Source organism: Castanea sativa, chromosome 11 (assembly GCF_040712315.1).
Source record: "Castanea sativa cultivar Marrone di Chiusa Pesio chromosome 11, ASM4071231v1".
NCBI lineage: Eukaryota > Viridiplantae > Streptophyta > Magnoliopsida > Fagales > Fagaceae > Castanea > Castanea sativa.
Window position 1 is genome coordinate 66,022,390 of NC_134023.1, and position 21,783 is coordinate 66,044,172.

The following is a 21,783-nucleotide window of genomic DNA, read 5'->3' on the forward strand; positions in this document are numbered from 1 at the left end:
CATATATGACCCCTCACCAATGTGTTTACATTTTGATTAAAAGCTTTTCATTTGGCTTCCATTTTTCATACTTTTGATCAAATACAACTCAAATTCTTGAGAAAAAATGCCATGAAATTTTTGACATATTTTTGACAAATAAGCCTTTGATTTTGGCACCAGACATTTTAATATATATTTGCTCCACCTTTTCCTAATCAAACTAGTTTTCGAAGTAAGGCTTTTTCAGCTCTTTCTCTTTTTATAGATTGACATTTGTAGAGCTCTTTTGAAAAAGAAAAATAATTGTGAGGAGATATATAGGTACAAGTCTACGCATGTATCAAGATCAAGTAAGACTATTGATCAATCATTTATGACAAGCTTGAAGATCTATTTACAACAATCAAACGTAGATTTCTAGATGTCGCTCACACTTAAAGAATGTGCATACTAACAACCTAAGCTAGTAAATGCACTATGCCATTAGTACAGAGGTACTAGGCCAAACTCACATGTGATATACACAACACAAACAATCAAACTTTTTAAGAGTTTGAACTACAAAGTTAGCAACATATAGTAACTATCTCAAATAAAAAGAAAAGAAAAAAGGGATTGCTTATGCTAATATGGTCTTTTGCTTTTTGTAATAAGTTTCCCTTCCTCTTTCAATATTGAAGGAGCTGAGGAAGGATGTTTGTGAGTTTTTTGTTTAAAGAAATCGTGCATCACTAGTAATAATTATCGTGCATTTGGTCTAGTTTGCTCCTTTTGGGGCCAATTCAATGCATTTCAGTCTATTCGGTCCAGTTCAATCAATTCAATCCATTTCAGTCTAGTTTCCATGAAGTTTATAGAACTACTCTCAGATGGTGGTCTATTCAACTTTGGAAGCTCCGAAATCTCAGAACTACTACAAATCCACTTGAATAGCTAAGAAAGGAGAGAGAGATTGTAAGAGAGAAGCTGAAACAGTCGATAGATAATGAGAGACATTCCATGCATAAGCTTTAGGTTCTGTTTGGTTCTTAATATCCATTAGGGAAAGATAAATTTTTCACAAGGAATTCCATTTTCTCTTTGTTTGGTGCGCTTAGGGAACTCTTCATCTTTGTGTTCCTTCATTTAATTAGTTGGTATATTTCATTAGAAACTTATACATCTGTTTGAGAAATTTATATATATATATATAGGCCAAAATGGGCAAATGCCCATTTCACACAAAAAATCTAGCATTTTGCCCCCTTTCCCAAACTAATTAGGGAAATACCCCTCTTTTGAAACTCGATTTTCTCAAAATCGAGTTCATTGTAAAACTCGATTTGTAAAGAATCGAGTATAGGGCAATCAAACTTAAAAAAAAAAAAAATTGCATGGAACTCGAGTTCATGGAGCTCGAGTTCCATGCAAAAAGCCGCTATAGGGCTTTAAAACGCCACTATAGTGGCATTTTATTTCATCCATGCAAGTTTTTTTTTTTTTTTTTTTTTTTTTTTTTTTTTTAATTTTGATCGTTCCATACCTATAGCTTTCAGTGAGCTCTATAGTGGCGTTTTTAATGGAACTAAAGTTTATCCATGCAAGTTTTTTTTAAGTTTGATCACCCCATACCTATAGCTGCATTCAGGGAGCCCTATAGCGGTGTTTTAAACCCCTATAGCAGCTTTTTTACATGGAACTCGAGCTCCTTGAACTTGAGTTCAATGCAAATTTTTTTTTTTTTTTTTTTTTAAAGTTTGATCATATAGCTACATTCAGGGAGGCCTATAGTGGCATTTGAAAGCCCTATAGCAGTGTTTTTGCATGGAACTCGAGTTTGATGGGTTAACTCAAGAGGTTATGGAAAAATGCAACTAAAAATGGGTTAACTTAGACTTGGATTAATGAATCACTTAGATGTAATTCTCCAATTTAAAATTAATATATTATCTTTTGATTGATTAAAAAAAGGAATATCATGTAGTAAATTCTCTTATTAGTAATTATCTTGTGTGTGTGGGCAGGGCAAGGACAGCAATATATGCTTCTAAAAACTTCTCTTTGGTGCATGTATGTGCCATAGGAAACCCCAAAAAGCTCATGCCATGCCACTAGGGGCACGAATAAGCACAAGTACGAACATAGCTTATAGCTCAGAGAAAGTTAAGACTCTATGATCAATAGCACAGGATAGTGTATATCTACGCACATAACTTGATCAATATGTTTCTCACGTTTTGAATGAAAAGTTATAGTTGACATTTCAGTTGGCTTTTTGGCGTAGTTGGGTTGGGTTTTTTTTAATGAAACCATGAGGCAGGCAGGTGACACGCTTGAGGACTGAGATGTATGGATGCTTGTGCTACACGTATAGGCATGCTTAGCAATTAGTTAGACATAGTTGAATTTCCTTAACAATGAATATAGATTTAAGAAATTAATAATAAAAAATATATGTATGACTAAATCAAAAGAAAAAATAATAACATTTTCTTTTCTTTTCTTTTTTTTGCTCAGCAACAATAATTAGTTTTTTTTTTTGTTGTTATAATGGCATTAAATGCCATTTTAATAAATAATTAAAAGGAAATGTTAACGGATGTCTTAAAAGTATTTATTAGTGAACCATTTTTAAAAAGTTTTTTTGAGAAACAAAAGAGTAATTTAACGTTTTGATAACTTCTTTTTATTTCTAAAATGATGTGTAAATAATTAGCCCAAGGTCATCTGCGTTAACGTGACCCATAATTAAAATGCAATGTATCAAGAAATCAATCTAAGAGACTGGGTTAGACTTTCAAGGCTAAATGATAGTCCTACAAGTGGTCACAATTACGAACAACTCTTTTTTTTTTTTTTTGAAGAATCTCAACTAACAACGCATGGGTTTGAGACTTTTGTTATTATATATTTTTTATGTATATGAGCGTGTAGGATCGTTGTGAGAAAATTGTCATTAGTTTCGCAGATGCTGAAAGGGATCGTGTGTCCACACGGTTAACAATGAAAAGTCAATTCTCGCATTGTGCCTCTTCATTTTCCTATGCCAGCGGTAACATTCTAAGAAATTTCATAAGGGAAGACTAGTAACGGTAACATTCCTCTAGTTCTTTTAGCCTGTCTTTCGCTCACTAGAAAGTTTTCCATTCACGCTCTAGCATTGAAGCACACTCTCTATAGAAAGTTTTCCATTCACTACGAACAAATGGCTGTAGCAATCCTCTGCAGTGTTTCACAGATCGTAATTGAAAATTTGGGCTCTGCAGCTTTTGAAAAGTTTGAACCACTGTGGTATGTTGAAGTCTTAAAGATGACCTTGAAAGCATCAAGAACAGTGTCCAGAATACAAGCTGTCCTTCTGGATGCAGTGGAGCAGCCGAACCACAACCATCAAGAAAGGGACTAGCTTGAAAAGCTCAGGGAAGCTTTTTATGATGCAGACGACTTGTTGGGTGAGTATAAGTTCCACGTTGAATTAGCTTTGCAGCAAGAAGAGACGAGTGGGAATATTGCAGAAAAGGTACGCAATTTCTTTAGAAGTATCGCACTTGTTTTTCGAAATCATAAGATGAGTCTTAGAATAATAGAATTGAGGCGAAAACTAATTGCAATGGCGGAAGATAGAAATAACTTTCATTTTAATGATGGCCATGTGAAGCCTCAAGTGAGTCAGAACAGGGAGACTATCCATGTTTACCAAATAAAGAAGTTATTGGGAGAAATGATGATAGAAATGCCATCATAAAACTTTTATTGGAACCTAATAATGAAGAGAATGTTTCAGTTATTGCTATTGTGGGAATTGGGGGTTAGGCAAGACCACACCTGCTCAAAATGTATACAATCATGAAAAAGTTAATACACATTTTGAGCTAAAAATATGGGTGTGTCTCAAATGTCTTCGAGGTGAAAACAATTGCTGAAAAAGTAATAAATGGTATTGATAAAGATAATAGCATGAAACTAATGCAGAAAAAACGTTGCAAAATTTAATCCTGAAGTCCTCATGGGTCAAGTCCACAACATGGATCCACTGAGGGAAGTTGTTATCAAAATTTATCAAAAGAAATTTTTACTTGTGTTGGATGATCTGCGGAATGAAAATTATAAAAATTGGAATGACTTTAAAAGCCTTTTAATCGATTGTGCAAAGAGAAATAAGATTATAATAACTACGTGTATCAAATTGGTTGCAGAGATTACACGTCCTATTTCTACATATGCTCTTAAAGCTCTTTCTAAAGACCAAGCTTGGTCTTTATTTGAGAAAATAGCATTAAGAAACAAGCAAGAGACCAACAACACTAAACTAGTAGAAATTGAAAGGGAGATTGTAGGCAAATGTCAAGGAATACCCCTTGCAATAGAGTCCATTGGAAATGCATTATACTTTGTGAAAAAAGACGGGTGGTTAAATATCAAGGATAATGTACAAGAAATGTAATTGAACAAGGGGGTGGTAATTGTCCCGCCCCAAACCCGAAAGGGTCCAAAGCATAAGAAAAACATCTCAAAGGTACTTGTAGATTTTGTTTCTTTTGGCAATTCAATCCAAATAAAATCATATCAAGTACCAACATCAAGAATTATCATAATAATTTCATTAAATATACTCTCAAGGTAAGTCAGAGCTCTATGTAACAATTACAATGACCACTAGCCACAAAAGAATGGAGGTTTGAATAAATACAGTTACATATAAATAACTTGTCTCATTAGTGGAAATAAAGTCATAACCACTATTAGATACAAAAGAATTGAGTCAAGCCTACTCTAAGTTATACGTTATCAATTATCTCCATCACAAAAGTCAACCTCCATCAGCAATTAGTCTAACTACTGCTAGCCACCAAAAAGCTGTCTTAAAACGATAGTTGCCTACTCTGAAAAAGTTTGTAAAATAATGGAATGAGACAGAGCCCAGTAAGTAGCATAATCAATAGGGGTGGGAGAAATGTAAGTTTCATGATAATAATCATTTTACAAAACGTGATATAATTTGGGAATTTCCATGAACATCTAGCAACTCCATTTTTTCTTAATAAAATGACAAGAATGATTAAAAGAATGCAGCACCAAAACTATGTACTATGTACTATTTATTGTGAGCTATCAAAACACTCTTTTAAAACTTGAAAATCCAACCCAAGGTCACATGACAATCCGCCATAAAGACGTTAGGTATGCCACAAAGACATCAAGTTATGCCACGAAGACATCAGTTATGCCACAAAGACATCAATCCGCCACAAAGACGGGGCGCCAAGATACCAATGTCACAAAGACTACAGAATCCGGCTGGGTAATCACCGGGTAATCACGTGTCACAGCCCAAGGGTAAAAACATGAAGAGCTCACAGTTTACATGTAATCAAACACAATTCAATTTCAAGTAGTTTCACAAAAACCTTTGAAATACCCCATATATTCACAAGGTTCTCAAGTTTTCCAAATTCGTTTCTTGTCAATAAAATTTTCTATTAATTTCCCAAATATCATAAGTCAAGATAAAACATCTTTAGAATTTGCAAATAATGCAATAAATCCATAGAATCCAAATATGATGCATTTCCCATTCGCATTACCAAATATGATGCACTATACATAAATAGTCATATATAATATGGTCACAACACAATGCTTTTAAGAAAACATAGTTCAACAAATGATTTTCCAAAACGTGTTTGACCCAAAAACAATGTTTATGCAATATGATTATTTTCCACAAAAAAAAAAAAATAAAAAAAGATCTCATTAAAAAGTTACTTACCTTGCAACCCACAAAAAGCCTAACTTTACAAGCTCCAAAGGAGATTAGCTAGAGCCTAAACAATATTAAGCAAACCTATCACAATAAGCATAAAGCTTGACATTGCATTTAGCTATAAATTAGAGATTGCTAACTAAGCAATAAATTAGGCAAGCCTAGTAATTAACCTTACAAATAATGTATTCCACTTCCAAAGTTTCTCAACAATTTCATTATAAGGCATAGACTCCCATTTTACTCATGAATCATTCAAGGTATTATCTCTAGCATCAAAACCTCAATAATTTATGAGTAGTTTCCACAAGATTTTCACAACATCATCAAGAGACCCATGACACCAAAATCAAAATATCCTTCAAAACTAACAATTTAAATCTTTAACTAGCTCCAACTAAACCATAAAAATTATATTCACCATTTATTTCACATTAAAAAGCCATAACTCCCAAATCTTCACCACTTAGCTAACCACCATTGCAAAAATCATAAACTCACTCATCAAATACATCCACTAAGACCAAAATCCATGCACAAAAACACATAAATATCATTTCTAATGCTCATAAATCTCATGGGTATCATTATTAATACTTAGATAAACATAACCTCAAGCAAAAGCATATAAACCCACAAAAAGATTAGAAATTTTTAGTTCAAATAGTAGAGGTGAGTGAGCCTTACCATTTTCCTATGGAGTTTTCCGGTGATCTTGACGGAAAAATGGTGGAGGTGACGTGGAGTGTACTGGCGGGAGAGGATGAGAGAGTGAAAGAAGAGTGTTGTGTGAAAAGAAAATAAAAGAGAGCAAAGTGAGAGGTAGAGCCGGCCAAAGTGTGAGGGAGATATTGAGTAAGGATGTGTGGTGGGGAACAAATGGGCAGGTGGGGCACGTGTGACCATAAAGTTTGATCCTTTTTTTTTTTTTTAAAAAAAACTTTGATTGGGACGTTACTGTAATACTTCTTTAAACTTAAGGTTGAGTTATGATCCTCTTCCATCATACATAAAAGATTGTTTTGCCTTTTGTTCTTTGTTTCCTAAAGCTTACGAGATTGATAAGATGACACTGATTCAACTATGGATGGCACATGGGTTAATCCAATTGTCAAATAATGTAGAGCAATTAGAAGATGTTGCAGATAAGTGCATCAAGCATCTACTTTCCAAGTCCTTTTTTGAAGAAGTAAGCCGTGATTTTTTTAGACAATGCTTAACATACAAGATGCATGATTTATATCATGATCTTGCACTATCAATTGCAGGGGCGTATTGTAGACTTGACTATTTGGATGGAAAAACTCATCACGTATCATTTCTAGTGCCACATCTTTTACTAGATCATTAAGTTTGGTTAAAGCAAGCAGTAAGATACATACAATTCTTTTAACACATGGTAAGCATGCATTTGGTGCCATGGATGAGTCAACGTTGAGTATACTGACTGAGAGTTTCCCAAGGTAGCGTGCATTATATTTTCATGGATTGAGGATCAAAATAATGCCAAATTCCATACAGAAGTTAATGCATTTGAAGTACTTAGATCTTTCTTTTAATCCTATTGAAACTCTTCCTAATTCTATTACTACATTGTTGAATTTGCAAACACTAAAACTTTCGAAATGTCATAATCTTCAACAATTTCCGAGGGCATCACAAAATTGGTTAGCCTCAGGCACCTTGATAATAGGGATTGTTATAAGTTAAGATTGCCTCAAGGATTACGGAAAATGACTAGTCTTCAATCATTACCATTACTCATTGTGAGGAATAATGGTGGACTAGGCAAATTGAATGGGCTAAACAACCTCAGAGGAACACTAACTATCAAAATTTCAGCATAATTGGAAAATGCTTACTCAAAAATTCAACACATTACCACCCTGAAAACGCTCTTAATTATACACTGTGAGAATCTGGAAACTTTGCCACAGTGGATTCGCAAATTCACCTTACTTGAACGGCTTAAAATTGATTACTATCCCAATCTGAAATCACTACCTAATGAGATGCGCGATCTCACGTCTTTACAAATGCTGGAGATTTTCCGTTGTCCCAAGTTACTGAGAAGATGTGAAAAAGACACCGGTCAGGATTGGCACAAGATTGCTCATATCACTTCTGGTACACATTCTTTATACCCATTTTTTGTATTGAATTTTTGTTTGCTAGTTGAGAAAACAGTTTAAAATGAAAGAAATTGAACCTTTTTAGAATTCTATTCCCTATCATTTATTGATTTCAATACAATTTTTTTGAAAAAAAAAAAAAGAATGGATTTTTTCTTCTAGATTTCAAAAATATAGGAACCAATGTATAGAATTGAATGGGTCTCACTTAGCAAAGCTTTTGGTTTTCTAGAGTTTTCTAATAATAAAAAAAATCTAAGATGTATAGAATCTTGGCCAATTTGATTTCTCAGCAACCAAACTGTTGAATTGTTTCAAAGTTCTGTTGTTATTAATATTATTTAATTTGATGCCCTGTGTTCTATCAACAGTACTGTTAATGTGATGAATCATTTGTGGCATATGGTGGCAAGACGCATCGCTTTTATACTTTTAGGAATTCTTGATGGTGGGGTACGATACGAAAGGTACTTGGTTACACTCTCTATAATCAAAGGTCACTGAATATTTTGGGTAAATTTCATTCTATATATTTGATTCACACATTAAGAAGGGGCCCAAAAGGAAAAATTAAAATGAAAAATGCATATATTGCTATTTGCTTCTTTATTATAATGATTTTTACCTTAGAGAAGCTAATGGATGTGCTGTTAGAGTCTTTACATGAAAAATGCCTTGCTCAAGTCCTTGATTTTTCCAATGAACTTTGTATAGCGGGGTGAGGGTTATTCAAATGCTAATTCCTTTCCTCTTCTTCTTTGTTCTTCAGTTCTTCTTGTGTGATGATTTCTCACTTGATTTTTTTTTTTTTGAGCCAATTTCTCACTTGATTTGATCCTAGATGCAGAACAAATTGGAAGCACAAAACGAAACCAGGCATAAATATCTTAGCCTATTCAAAACATTTTATAAAGAACATTTTGTTAAAGCAAAAGCCAATTCAATATCCATCTCTTTCTCTTTTAATTTTTTAATTACTAGTACAATAAACATCTCAAAACAAAAGCTATTTTGTTCTGTGAGTTGGTATGAGGCCATTGTTATAAATTCCCTCCTGACTAGATAAGCAGGAATAAGGGGGGATTCCTTTTATTTGAAATATTGTTTAAGGTCATATAACATTCTATTTTACAAAGCTAATAAAGCTTGTTGTCAAACATGCATGAATGCCTTTCAATAGCCTAATTTCTCCAAAATTATTGGGTATGAAAAGTTACAAATCTAGTTCAGTCCTACAACCAATTTATGAATAAGTTTTCATTATATTCAATTATGTAAATCACGTGGGAACAATGTTTTAGCTAGCTTTTCAGAAAAAAAAAAATTTTAAGTGATTATCATCTTTTTATTTTCTAGATGTTTTACACAATCTATATAACGAATGTCTGTGCAATATAAGGTCTCCTTAGTGATGCAAAAGCAATTGCAATTGATGTTGTTAATACTACCAACAAAGCAGGTCAGTTCCATCTTAAGTTTCTTAAACACCTTGCTCAAATGTCAAAAACATCCAAAATATCAAACAGCCCTATCATGGTTTCATGGACTATGTGCTTATCTACTGAAGCAAAAATCATAGTCAGATTGAAGCTGAATTTAATTAGTGGTCTCAACACGAAATGGACTTCTCAGACAACATATTCGGGTAGATGTATTTATCGCAAAATGCTTTCAAGACTCAAGGTTCATCTATATTTCTACCTCACACATTTAGTTCTTTACCCACAAGTCTTGACTTCTCCTAACTTGCTTTGAAAGTATGAAATCCATAAAATCCTACCAGGCACAATGACCTTTATCCTCAATGCCAAAGACCAAGCCCATGTGGATTATCATGGAAAAAATAAAAGGGAATATGTGATTTGGAAGGTGCACATATATGAGTATGGTTGAGCAGTACTGTTAGTGAAATTGAAAATGAGCACAAGCAAATAGTCATGTCAGGCAAAGATGGTTCAAGGTTTTTTATTGCACAAACTTCACCTTTAAATGTTGACAATAGTATTTTTATTTTTATTTTTATTTTTTATACAAGATAGAAATTCTACTCTAGCCTAATATAAATGTATATGTGTGTGAATCGATGGAGATGATTCTCAACCAAAGATGATTGTGATATTGTTTGTTCTGGTTGATGTTTTATGTACATAGCATTTATATGTTCAAACTCAAAAGCTGAATGAGTGTTTTTTTTTAGCCTAAATATTGTTTTTCTCCCTAATATTTACATGAATTAAATTTTTTTCATTGCTAAACTTAATAAAGAAAATTAATTTTTCATTCACAAACTTATTAAAGATATTCTTACCAATAGTTTGGTGACCAAAGAAAAAATGTTTTACAAAAGTTTAGGTGGAAAAAAGAACTTTTTAAATTGAAAATTGATAAGTGTAACATTTTTAATAATTTAGGAAAGAAAAAAAAAAGAACTTTAAAATGTTTTAACTTTTTTTTAAATAAAAAATAAATACCAGAATTAAAAACTCATTTTTAACGGCTGAAAATAAATATGAATGAAATGATTAATGGAAATATTCAAGTGAATATACAGGATTAAATTAAATAATTGATCAAATTTTGTGTCTATTTAGGTACAACATAATATTGGGTAGCTTCTTTCCATAGTATTTTTCAAAAGATATAATTATTTGTAGATTTTATACTAAATGTATGACAAATAATTAAGGTAAGGATTGGATCCAGTATGCAAAAGCATTGGACTTGTTGGGATGTTGTCACATGACAAACATTTGACACGTGTTGATCTTTTATAAAGAACATTTTGTCTCTAATATGATCCTATTTTCTACCATAGTTTAATGGTCTAGAACTTAACGTCAATTTTTTCATGTCATTGGAAGCATGCACAATTTTCATGGATGGAATCTCTTTGTACATTTTGTGTTATGTTCCCATTGCTTTTTGTTACAAATTTGGGGGAAAAAAATTTGGCCTTTTTGTCTCACTTGAAAAACCGATTCATGGCCATTTTTCACAATTCCCTGCCACTGTTAAACTTTGGCTAGCTTGAGGATGCAACATGCATTGTCAATGGGATTGTATGGACCTTTTTTAATAACACATCACAGGCTGGTAAATTGGAATTACAATGTTGATATCTTGTGTTATCTGCAGGGAGCATTTGGAGAGCTCTTGGGATCATCTCTTTAATGATTACTCTTTTAAAAGAAGATTATGGCAGCAAGTGTTGGAAAAGTACTTGGTTAAACTGCAGCTTGTCTTTTGAGATTCCTCTCCATTTGTTTAGATGCTAAGGCCCACTTGGTGTTCTTGTTATTCTTGAAATAGACTTTAGTATGATGTAGATTTGTTGTAATCTAAAAATTGTGTTCTTCATGTTTTGGTAGTTTTAGCAATTTTTTTTAGAGAAAAGTGTTGTAAACTCTTTATTCAATAGTAGAAGATTTTTTTACAGGACTAGGTCCCATGGTTTTCCTTCTCATTGGAGGGTTTTCCATGTAAAAATTCTGCATTTTGATTGTGGTTTGTGGCTAGATATTTCTATTTGTGTTGATAGTGCTTGCCTGAATTTTTTTAAATTCCTACTGAATTTGCACAAAGCAGAGAGAGAGAGAAGGTTCATCTATATCTCTACCTCACGGACTGGGCTCTTTAGCACACAAGTCTTGACTTCACGTAACATGCTTTGAAAGTTTGAAACTCATAAAATCCTTTATGACCCATACTGTGCTAATCTCTCTAATTACTTATCCACCATGCCATAGACCAAGCCCATGTGGTTTATCATGGAAAAAATAAAAGGGAATATATATGAATGGTTCAGCTTTACTGTTAGTGAAATTCACAATGAGCACAAGCAAATAGTCATGTGAGGCAAGGATGGTACAAGTACTACTACAAGATTTTTTATTGGAGAAACTTGACCTTTTAAATGTTGACAATAGTGATTTTACTAATAATACAGGGGTGATGTGTTGTGTAAAAATGGTACAACTACATGATGCTCGACGTGCATGTATTGATTTCTATGTCATATTTAGTAAATTAGTGTAATAACTCATGACAGGCTGGTAAATTCGGGTTACAATGCTGATATATTGTGTGATCTGCAGGCAGTGGCGGAGCCAACATGGGGCGAGGGGGGGGGGGGGGGGGGGCAATTGCCCCCCTTGACTTTGTAAAAAAATTCCCCAAACTACTAGTTTTGTAGGGGGGCATTTCACTGTTTATTTAAGTTGCTTGGCACTTTGACCCACCCTTTTGATATGAAAAAGAGAAAAAGCTGGTCCACTTCACCCTTAAAGAAGCAGACCAGAAAGTAAGGAAAAATGTTTTCCTGAAAAGCTAAAGTAAAAAAAAAATGATAAAAGATATAAAGAAGGGTTATATTTACAATATTTTTATAACAAATTATATATGTAAGATGTAATTGGTTTTAATTTGAACCTGTTACTGAATTTTTTTTTTTTTTTTTAATACTAATAACAACTTGTTTTCTAAGATTTGTTAAAAAAAATATTGTGTACATAGCATATCTCTTATTTTTTATCTATTACATTATTCATGGCATTTGTCTTTCTTGTTCATATCTCATAAATGACTTGTCCCATAAATAAACAGTGAAATGTCATTTTTTTTTTTTAACAATATGCAACATTTACTTTTTGTTAAATTTGTTTACAATTGTTGATTGATTTTGTTACTATAATTAATTAATGTATTAATTTTTTTTAATACTATCTTTTAATCTTGCCCCCCCTAAACTAAAATCCTGGTTCCGCTAACTGCAGTGAGCATTTGGAATGCTGTAGGGATCATATCTTTTATGATTACTCATTTACTAGAAGATTAAGGCTACTAGTTTTGAAATCATACTTTGTTAATGTGCAGCTTGTTGCTTGAAATTCCTTTCTGTTTGTACAGATGCTAAGGCCTACTTGGTGTTCTTGTTATTGATGAAATCGACCTTAGTGTGATGAATGTTCTTGATGTTTTAGTAGTCTTGAGCATTTGTTTAAGAGAAGACTGTTGTAAACTCTTTGTTAGGTTCTAAAGATTTAGGATTAAATGTTTAGAGTCCTATTTTGTTTATGTTGGCAAACCGAGAACAAAAACATGTCTATATTAGGCGTTATACGTTGCTCAAGGTTGGACAAGTCAAGTCTTAAGAATATGTAAGCTGCAGAAAGAAGAGTTCAATTTTAGTGAAGCTCCACAAATCGAAAATTACATTCAACTGATCGAAAATTGCAGTAAATAAGTTTTTACAGAATTTTAAATCAGGCCCAAGCTCGTGAAAATGTTTAGGGTTTTAATCCAACATTCTTAAGTATAAAAGAAAAACCCTAACTACGTTTTAAAGATTCTTGGAAGATTTGTGAGTTACTCTTGTGAGATTTAAGAGGTTGTGTACCTTCTAACTCCACAAATATCTATCGGAACAAGATCTACAATCAAGTGCTGGTGAAATCTCTAGTTGCTGCAACAAAATCAACAACTGATGATCTAAAACCTTTGAGTGAGATCTCAAAGTCATAAGCATGGGAGTTTGTGTGCTGCAAATCCAAGAGAGAAGAGTTCGTGGATTTGGAGCTTACACGTGGTTGTGTCAGTAAGTTACTACTAGAGGTAGCAATAGATTTAGGGTTAAATCTTAATGTAAAAATTTCAATTCTCTATTAGTAGATTTATTTACCTTGAGGATAGCTAGGTCAAATCCTCCCTAAATTTTTACCTTGAAACGGTTTGTTTCATTGGTTTTCCTAGGTGATCATATCATTGTGTTCTTTACTTTTCCGCTTTGCATGATATGATCTTTTACTATTTAACCTAGATCCCATAATTAACCTAAGTAAACACTTGTCTAATTCATTTGGTTAAACAATATGTTTTATGGGGTCTAAACAAACAAACACTCTTTATCCAATAGTGGAAAATTTTTATTGGACTTGGTATCGTGGTTTTTCCCTTCTCATTGGAGGGTTTTTCACATAAAAATTTGGTGTCTTGATTGTGGATTGTTGCTAGATATTTCTATTTGTGTTAGTTATTGCACATGCCTACTTTTGTCGAAGCTCCTATTGAATTTGCATACAAAAAAATATATATTAAAAAATCCATTGCATGTTATTGTTTTTATTGGCAATTTTTCTCAATAATTACATATTATCTACCATATTTTGATTTAAAGAAATGAAAGAATCCATAATGATCCGATTCGTAGTGAGAATAGGACCATATAGTTGATAAAAATGACGTGCAGGTTAAAAATAGAGCTTGCAAGGGTTTTAAATTTTTTTTTTTTTTTTTGATGAACAAGAATTTTATTCACAAAACAAAGACAGAATTACAAAGAGGAAACAAAAGCCTCATCCTTAATGATAAGCTCAAAACAGGGAGGGCCAAAACCAATACCAAAAGACCCAAAAACATTGTTCAAAAAGGACCACTTAGCTAGAGAGTGAGTTGCTTTATTTGCCCCCCTAGGATCCAGATAACATGACAGCCAGGGTTTTAAAATTTCATCACGGATTAGGGTGCTGTATATTGTTTACTATATGGGTCTCTCTGTCTGTTTTAGCTTAGCTTGGTAGCATGTCTTGTTGCAGCTGGGGCTAGCTGTGTTTTCTGTTGAAGTGTGGTGTTCTGTCTTTTGAACTTCATGTAAAAAAATTTCTGTGTTAACATAGGTTTTTCATTCATCCAAAAAAAAAGGACAAAAAATAGTATCCAAATTGCCTGAGCAAAGTCAGCTGCAAAAAGTTTAAGATGCATTTCATGAATCTCAAAAGCTGATTCTGAATCCAGAGGTGTTTTTTTACTAGAAAATACATAGACAAGATGAAATACATTAGAGACCTTCAAATTCTGTTGCATCACACAAACCTAGCTAGACATGCTCTGTCATTGGTTTCAGAAGAAGCACTTATTGCCTAATGCTCCTCCGGGTTTCCAATTGCAAAACAAATCCCTTTTGTCGGGGTTTGTTCATACATGTAGGCTGATCCACATTGAAAAGACTTGAAAACATTAGTTATCAGAAATGTCATTCTAGATTTGACTAGATTCAGAATTAACTTGCACCAAACATTAGATTTGCTAGCTGCTTAGCACCTTGTATACTTTATGAAAAGGGAGTACAAGGTTAAGGTTAAGGTTAAGGTTATACACTGTAAAGTTGTGATTTACAACTATTTTATATTGGCTTTAATTCCATGTCAAATTTGATTGTAATTTTGTTCAATCTTTTATACCATGTATTTATTGTGGAATTTTATTGTAAGGGTTGTGTGATAAAGAGAGAGTGTGAAGACTCAAGCATTTGAAGACAGAAGAGTTTTCGTGGATAGCTCGCAACTAAGCATCCTGCAAAGTGATGCATGTGCCTTACACATGATTGGAATGCGAAGAGTCAGGACAGATGGTGACAACTAGTTTTCGCCAGTGTCTCATAGGTAAGGTCTTCCCGCGAGATACCCGCAAAACAGTCTATTTTGCTATTTTGTCATATCTGCTCCACTACATCCTCATACACACTATATATACCATCATTACCCACATATTGAGTAGAGAGCTTTTCAGAAGAGAAAACCCTAGCCTTAACCCTTGAAAGTGTGAGATTGTCATACCCACAATTCTACACACCATTCATTGTGGTTTTCCTCTACTCCTACCTCTCCATTTCTAAATCCTTGAGAGGTTGATAGCTCAAACACTTACCACACCCATATTGAGTGTCCAGTGAGTTTTTTGGTGCTGTATGGAAGCATTGGAAGAAGCCAAGCTTTGGCGGATGCAATCAGGCGCATTGCAGGATTCAGAAAACTAGACAAGATACGGTTCTGAGAAGCCTTGTTGGAGTAGGAGCTTGGAGGGCTTAGGTGCATTGGATAGACTAGGCTTAGAGGGTCTTTTGCTATTCGTGTATCCCAACTTATTGTCTAGTGGATCGATTTACCGCTTGGAGGGCGGCGAAGAGGTTTTTCGCCGAGTTCTTCGATTTCCTCTTCGATAACACATTGGCGTGTTATCTTGTGTTTGCATCTCTCTTCCTTGCTCTTTTAGCTTTCATTTTACTGCTGTGTTTTATTGAATATGGCTTAGAGTAGTTGTATTGTTTGTTCGCTCGCATTTACTCTATTCCGCACTTAGTTTAAGTTAGAGTAAAATCAATCGAGTCGTAATCTTTTAATTTGGGGTCTAAACAACTCTTGTGTTTTTAACACAAATCCGAGCTTTCATACACCATCTGGTTCTACTAAGCTGATAAAGAACCTTGTCAAACATTCAACAAAGCCTATCAATAGCTTAACCCCTCCAACTTATTGTGTTTGACAAACCAGAAAACTAGATCAAGATACTTCTAAACTAAACCGCTTTATGAATTGGTTATAATTATATTCAATTGGTATAAATCACTTAAGAACCATATTTTAGCTTTTCAGGAGAGTATTTCGTTCTTGTATAGTATGCCAATTTGGAAAATTAAGAATTAATCCCACATTATGAAAGTTACCATACTGAACAAGTTTGGAACTAGTTGTAGCCAACCACTAGATAGTTCAAGTCAAATACAAATGGATCATCCTTAGGTAATCCCTGCAAAGCAGAGGGAGGGGTTTAATTCATGACTCTAATTGAAACTGAATTAGTGGACACTCAAAAGCTTGGGTTTGCAATGAGTGTAATGGCAAAATTTTGGGCATTAAAGAATGGTCTAATTCAAATTAGTTAACTCGGTATTTAAATCCAAGTTGTAATTGAACTTGATTCCAACTCTTGTGGTTGATTTCAGACAAGTGATCAGAATAATCCCTTAGACCAAACTGTAACATTGTTTCATGAAGGCTAATAATCCCTTAACTAATTGGCTCTCTTGAGTTCAATCGGCCATATAGCCCATTTGAGGTCAAAATCCTCGGTTCGGCTAAGAATCATCATTTTAACACCAAAATCAAAAGGGTTTAAGGAACATGGGAATTCCATTTTCGGGCAAAGATCAAGTCGCTTACCTACTCTTACCCAAAATGTGAGAAAGTCTCACATGCCAACCTTTTTCTATTCTCTGAATGAGTTCCCTCTTGTTTAAGAGAGGAATAACTCATGCTCTCCAATAACTAGAGCCAAACACCGAATAGCGTCTCCTTTCATCTCCTTTCATTCTAAAAATACTCCACTTACCTATGATCACATAAAAAGATCATTACTTATCCTTTTTCCCATACCATTACATTATGACTTAGAATTCTTACACTTCCCAATCATCTAGTATTCATAGTATTAGGTTGCAACAGTCAATACTAACGTACCACTATATTATACTCTCTCTCTCTCTCTCCATTTTTGCACATTTTAAGAGGACACAACTTAAATATCGAATCTTAAGTGTTCAACCTTAAATCAATTTAATGTAAATGCATGACTATATTAATCAACACAATATAAGCAATGTTACATCCTCTAAGAACAAAATTAAAATCAATTATATGATTTATTGTTTGTTCCCTTTGTTGTCCTCTTGTTTTGTAGGTTTTGGACTTATGTTTTGCAGGGGATCCACGGGTAGCAAACCATCCTTTTGTTGGTGCAGGTACAAGAAGTTTTCCGTCTAGGAACTAATTGCAACTGAAAAGGACACAACATGATTTTTTTTTTCTTATAACATTTTTAAATTTTAACACTTAATTTGAAGAACAGTGATAGTTATGCTCAGTGTATATGAGACACACAATGCCACATTAAAATTGAGAAATCATGCTTTTTTAGTTAAAATTGAGAAATCATGTTTTACTATTTCTCAACTATAACTAAAATTGAGATTTCAAAACACAATTTCACAAGGGATGTGTGAGAGTGTGCAACAAGGAGTGTATTACCAGAATTAGCCTAATTTGAAATTTATAAAATTTTAGGGTTGATTTAAACTACCTAAAATAGAGGAGTTAAAATATAATATATCTAAAAGAAATTGAAGTATTGCCAGCAGCATATAAGGTTATCTTTTTACCGATGAGAGAGGATTTTGTTCCAAAGAAAACACGGTACCTGTCTTATTTTATGCATATAGATTACTTACTTTTTCATGTATGTAGTTTTTATTATTTACAATGTAAATTTTGAATGTTGATCCTATTGGGTTAATGAAACCGCAAATTGCTCTGAAGAGAGAGAGAGAGTTTGAAAAAATATATTTATATATGATGGGACTATATGTTTAATTAGTTTTTTATTTTATTTTTTTTAAAGAAAGAAAGAAAAACTAGAGAATTTATAGAAAAGAGCCTACCAATTTAATTAGAATTTATTTGTAGAAGATCAAGCGTTATTTAATTCAAATTTGTTTAGTATCGGATTATGTTATTCAAAAAGACAGAAAATTCTAATCATGAGTTTAAATTCAATATTTAGCACTATTTATATTTCCAAAAGTCAAATAAAAAAAAAATAGCTTGTCCACCAAACTTTGCTCCCACAATTACTTGAGACGTTGTTGCTAAAGAATGGTGCGTGCATGTGCCATAGCAAAACCCCAAAAAGCTTAAGACATACATAGCTCAGGGAAAGTTAAGACTATGACCAACAACACAAGATAGTATATAATGATGCACAAAAATCGTCAGTGAATTGATCGTCCACACATGCGTCAATGGGTGCACCTGAAGGACAAAAGAGAAGAACCAATCAAAGGGCACCGGCGGGGTACCGGCCAAAGACCTTCCGAAAGTTAAGTCAGAAGAGAGCTCCAACAATGCTAGAGAGTATGAGCTTTAGAGAAATTGTGCGTACCTTATTTTCTGAGGGCCTTTGGGTTTTTATAGTAGTGTAGAACCGACCACCGTTTCTTGTGTAGCAAGACATTTCCTTATGGAGAAGATCATCATTAATGGGTAGATATTATGAGATCCTCCTTATGTTAGGATTCTAGTTGTATTGGGACTCTATAGGCTACGGTTAATCGTGAGACGCAAGTTGTTTCCTTTTAGGATTCCTTGGAGATCACTAAAACCAGGTGGATGCCACGTGGCCTTTAGATCCGTCCACTATTTGTCCGTGCATTTTGGATCCGCCAACTATCAGCCCACTGATCTAGCACTGTTAAGTTTATTTAAATGGATCCATCATCCCTAATTTTACCCTCTTCAGTTGCCCCCTCACTCCATGGGTTTGTGATCTCTAAGTGGACGGGCCCGTGGAGTGACGATTCAATTTGTTTCCTAAAAAACATACCTAGCTTGACAGGCTGGCTTAGGGTCATTAATGTCGTAGGACACGTGGCGTCTATCTAGTGGCTCATCCCTTGGAACGAAGTGTCCCTTCGTCTTCCGCGCCGTTCCCTCTATATAAACTTGAGCCCTGTTCTTGAGAGCGAAGCCTTTACAAAGTCTTTGACTTCATCGAAAGTGAGACTAGTCGCCTTGGCTTATATCGCCCATGTTTGCATTGGCAATTGTGGCGCCTAAGAAATATGCACCCCCTTTCTTTTAAGCTTAAGGCAATCTATTGATATCATGCTAGATGACACAATGCATAAGCATATAGATCCCTACCAAGTAAAGGTTCCCATCTGATCAATCCAATGGCATGTTGTATGGCTTTTGAGAATACCAATGAGGTAAGTGCTATCATTTGAAGTCTTCAAGAAAGAATAGCGCCATTGGTACGCCCCCCCCCCCCCCCCCGGGGATATTCCTGAAATCCTTGCTAGCTTTATAGCTAGCTTATGGAGGTCTGTGGGGATGATAGCTTCTGATGTGGGTAAAACTAACATGACGGTCTGGCTGGTATGATTAAATTAAGGTGACGGGTAATATGGCTTAGAGAGGACGAATCGGTGGTAGACGGACGGAAAGAATTTATACATCGCTCTCCAGGCCCCCTCAAACCACGCTGTGAGATTAGGGCTGACATGGCTTTGAGTGTGATTCACGCAAACGTAAAAACGAAGAATTCTTGCGCTACACATTAGCCTTAATCAAAGGAATTTTATAAGGAAAGGAATTCTTGAAGGTACGAGAATGGAAAGAGTTTTGGTCATGAAAGGAAAGAGCTTGGTAATCAAGGAAGAAAGGGCCGACTCTACGCCTCTATAAATACATCCAAAACCCCCATGACTAAAGGTACGCACATTTGACTCAACTCTAACACTTTAGGGTTGAGAAGAAATTCTAACTTGACCTTCGGAGGGTTTTTGGCCGGCACCACACCGGTGCTCTCTTTTAGGTCTCTTTATTTTCTTTTTGCAGGTTTGATTCGAGTTGGAGAGTGCTTGCAATTTACTGGTGATATCTTCAACCTCATCAGTTGGCGCCGTCTGTGGGAAACGAGAGTGAAAGGAAAACTGATTCAGCCTTTGCTCTATTCCAAAGACGAAAAGTTGCATGGTACTCACCAGATCAATGGCGACAGTCAACAATCAGGGCGAAGAACCGCATGCTACAGCGCTAGAAAGACAAGTTCAGACGCTTGCTGCTGCTGTCGAGCGCCTCACTAAGCAGAATAACGACTTGGAAGAGCAACTACGGCAGATGACCGCGCGCCAAAGTGCACCACAGGAGGACCAGGAAGTCGCGAGCCCGGAGGGGAGGGATGCCGTCAGGCCTGAAGGTAGCACCGCACCGACAAGACAGGAGCGGCAGGAGACAAACCCGCCGTCTGCTTTGGACTCCATGCCACCTCATATCACCGCTGAGATGCAGGAGATGAGGGAACGCATGGATGCGATGATGAACGCCCTTAAGGGACGGGTATCCAGCAACCTGGACGACCTAGTCCATAGAACGGATTCGCCCTTCACGGCTTTGGTGAACACGTGCCCCGTTCCTCCGAAATTTCGTATGCCCCATGTGGAAAACTACGACGGATCTAAAGACCCGGTGGATCACTTGGAGTCCTTCCGAACCCTAATGCATCTTCAGGGTGTACCGGATGAGATAATGTGCAGGGCTTTTCTCACTACTTTGAAAGGACCTGCAAGGGATTGGTACAGAAGGCTGACGCCAAATTCCATCGGCACTTTCAAGGAGCTAGGCGCACAGTTCGTGTCACACTTTATTGGAAGCCATCGTCACAAGAAGTCTATTGCCTGTATACTGGGTATTAAGCAACGAGAAGACGAGACACTAAGGTCCTATATAGCCCGCTTCAATAAGGAGTCCCTCTTGATAGACGACGCAGATGACAAGATATTGGTGGCAGCGTTCACGAACGGGCTACGAGAGGGTAAGTTCTTGTTCTCTCTATGTAAAAATGACCCAAAGACTATGTCCGATGTATACTACAGGGCGACAAAGTATATGAACGCAGAGGATGCCCTGCTGGCCAGGGACGACTATAAACCAAGGAAAAGGGAAAGACAGGAGGATACGAAACCAGATAATGGACGAAAAACGGCAAGAACCAGAGATCGACGGGAAGATCGGAGATCCAAACCACCTTCGGGGAGGTTTACGAGTTTCACCCCCCTCACCGCCCCGATTGACCAGGTGTTAATGCAAATCAAAGATGAAGGAACCCTGACGTTCCCGAGCAAATTGAAGGGAGATCCGAACAAAAGGCCACGAGATAGATACTGCCGCTTTCATCGTGACCACGACCATGATACGACGGACTGTTACGACCTGAAGCAACAGATCGAAGCCCTCATCAGGCAAGGAAGGTTGCAGAGGTTCGTGAGGAAAGAGAGAACGGATCAACCCCAGGAGCAGGGTCAAAGACGGGAAAACGAACGTCCCAGACCACCGGTAGCGGACATACGGATGATAATAGGGGGCAGTACTCCAACGGGGTCGTCTAAAAGGGCTAGAAGGACCTATTTACGGGCAGTACAAAATGTCCAGTCAACGGGCTCTTCACTTGAAAGAATACGGCGGAACGGCTCCAGTATCGAGTTTTCTGAAGAAGAGGCCCGGCGCCTTCACCACCCTCATGACGATGCGCTTGTGGTTA

At 35.6% G+C, this 21,783-nt stretch overlaps 2 pseudogenes; both read left to right on the forward strand.

The window, feature by feature from the left end:
* Positions 1-3,918: 3,918 nt before the first annotated feature.
* On the forward strand, positions 3,919-4,461 carry LOC142616977 (putative disease resistance protein RGA3; annotated as a pseudogene).
* A 2,143-nt stretch (positions 4,462-6,604) lies between these two features.
* On the forward strand, positions 6,605-11,028 carry LOC142616978 (putative disease resistance protein At3g14460; annotated as a pseudogene).
* The last annotated feature ends 10,755 nt before the right edge of the window (positions 11,029-21,783 follow it).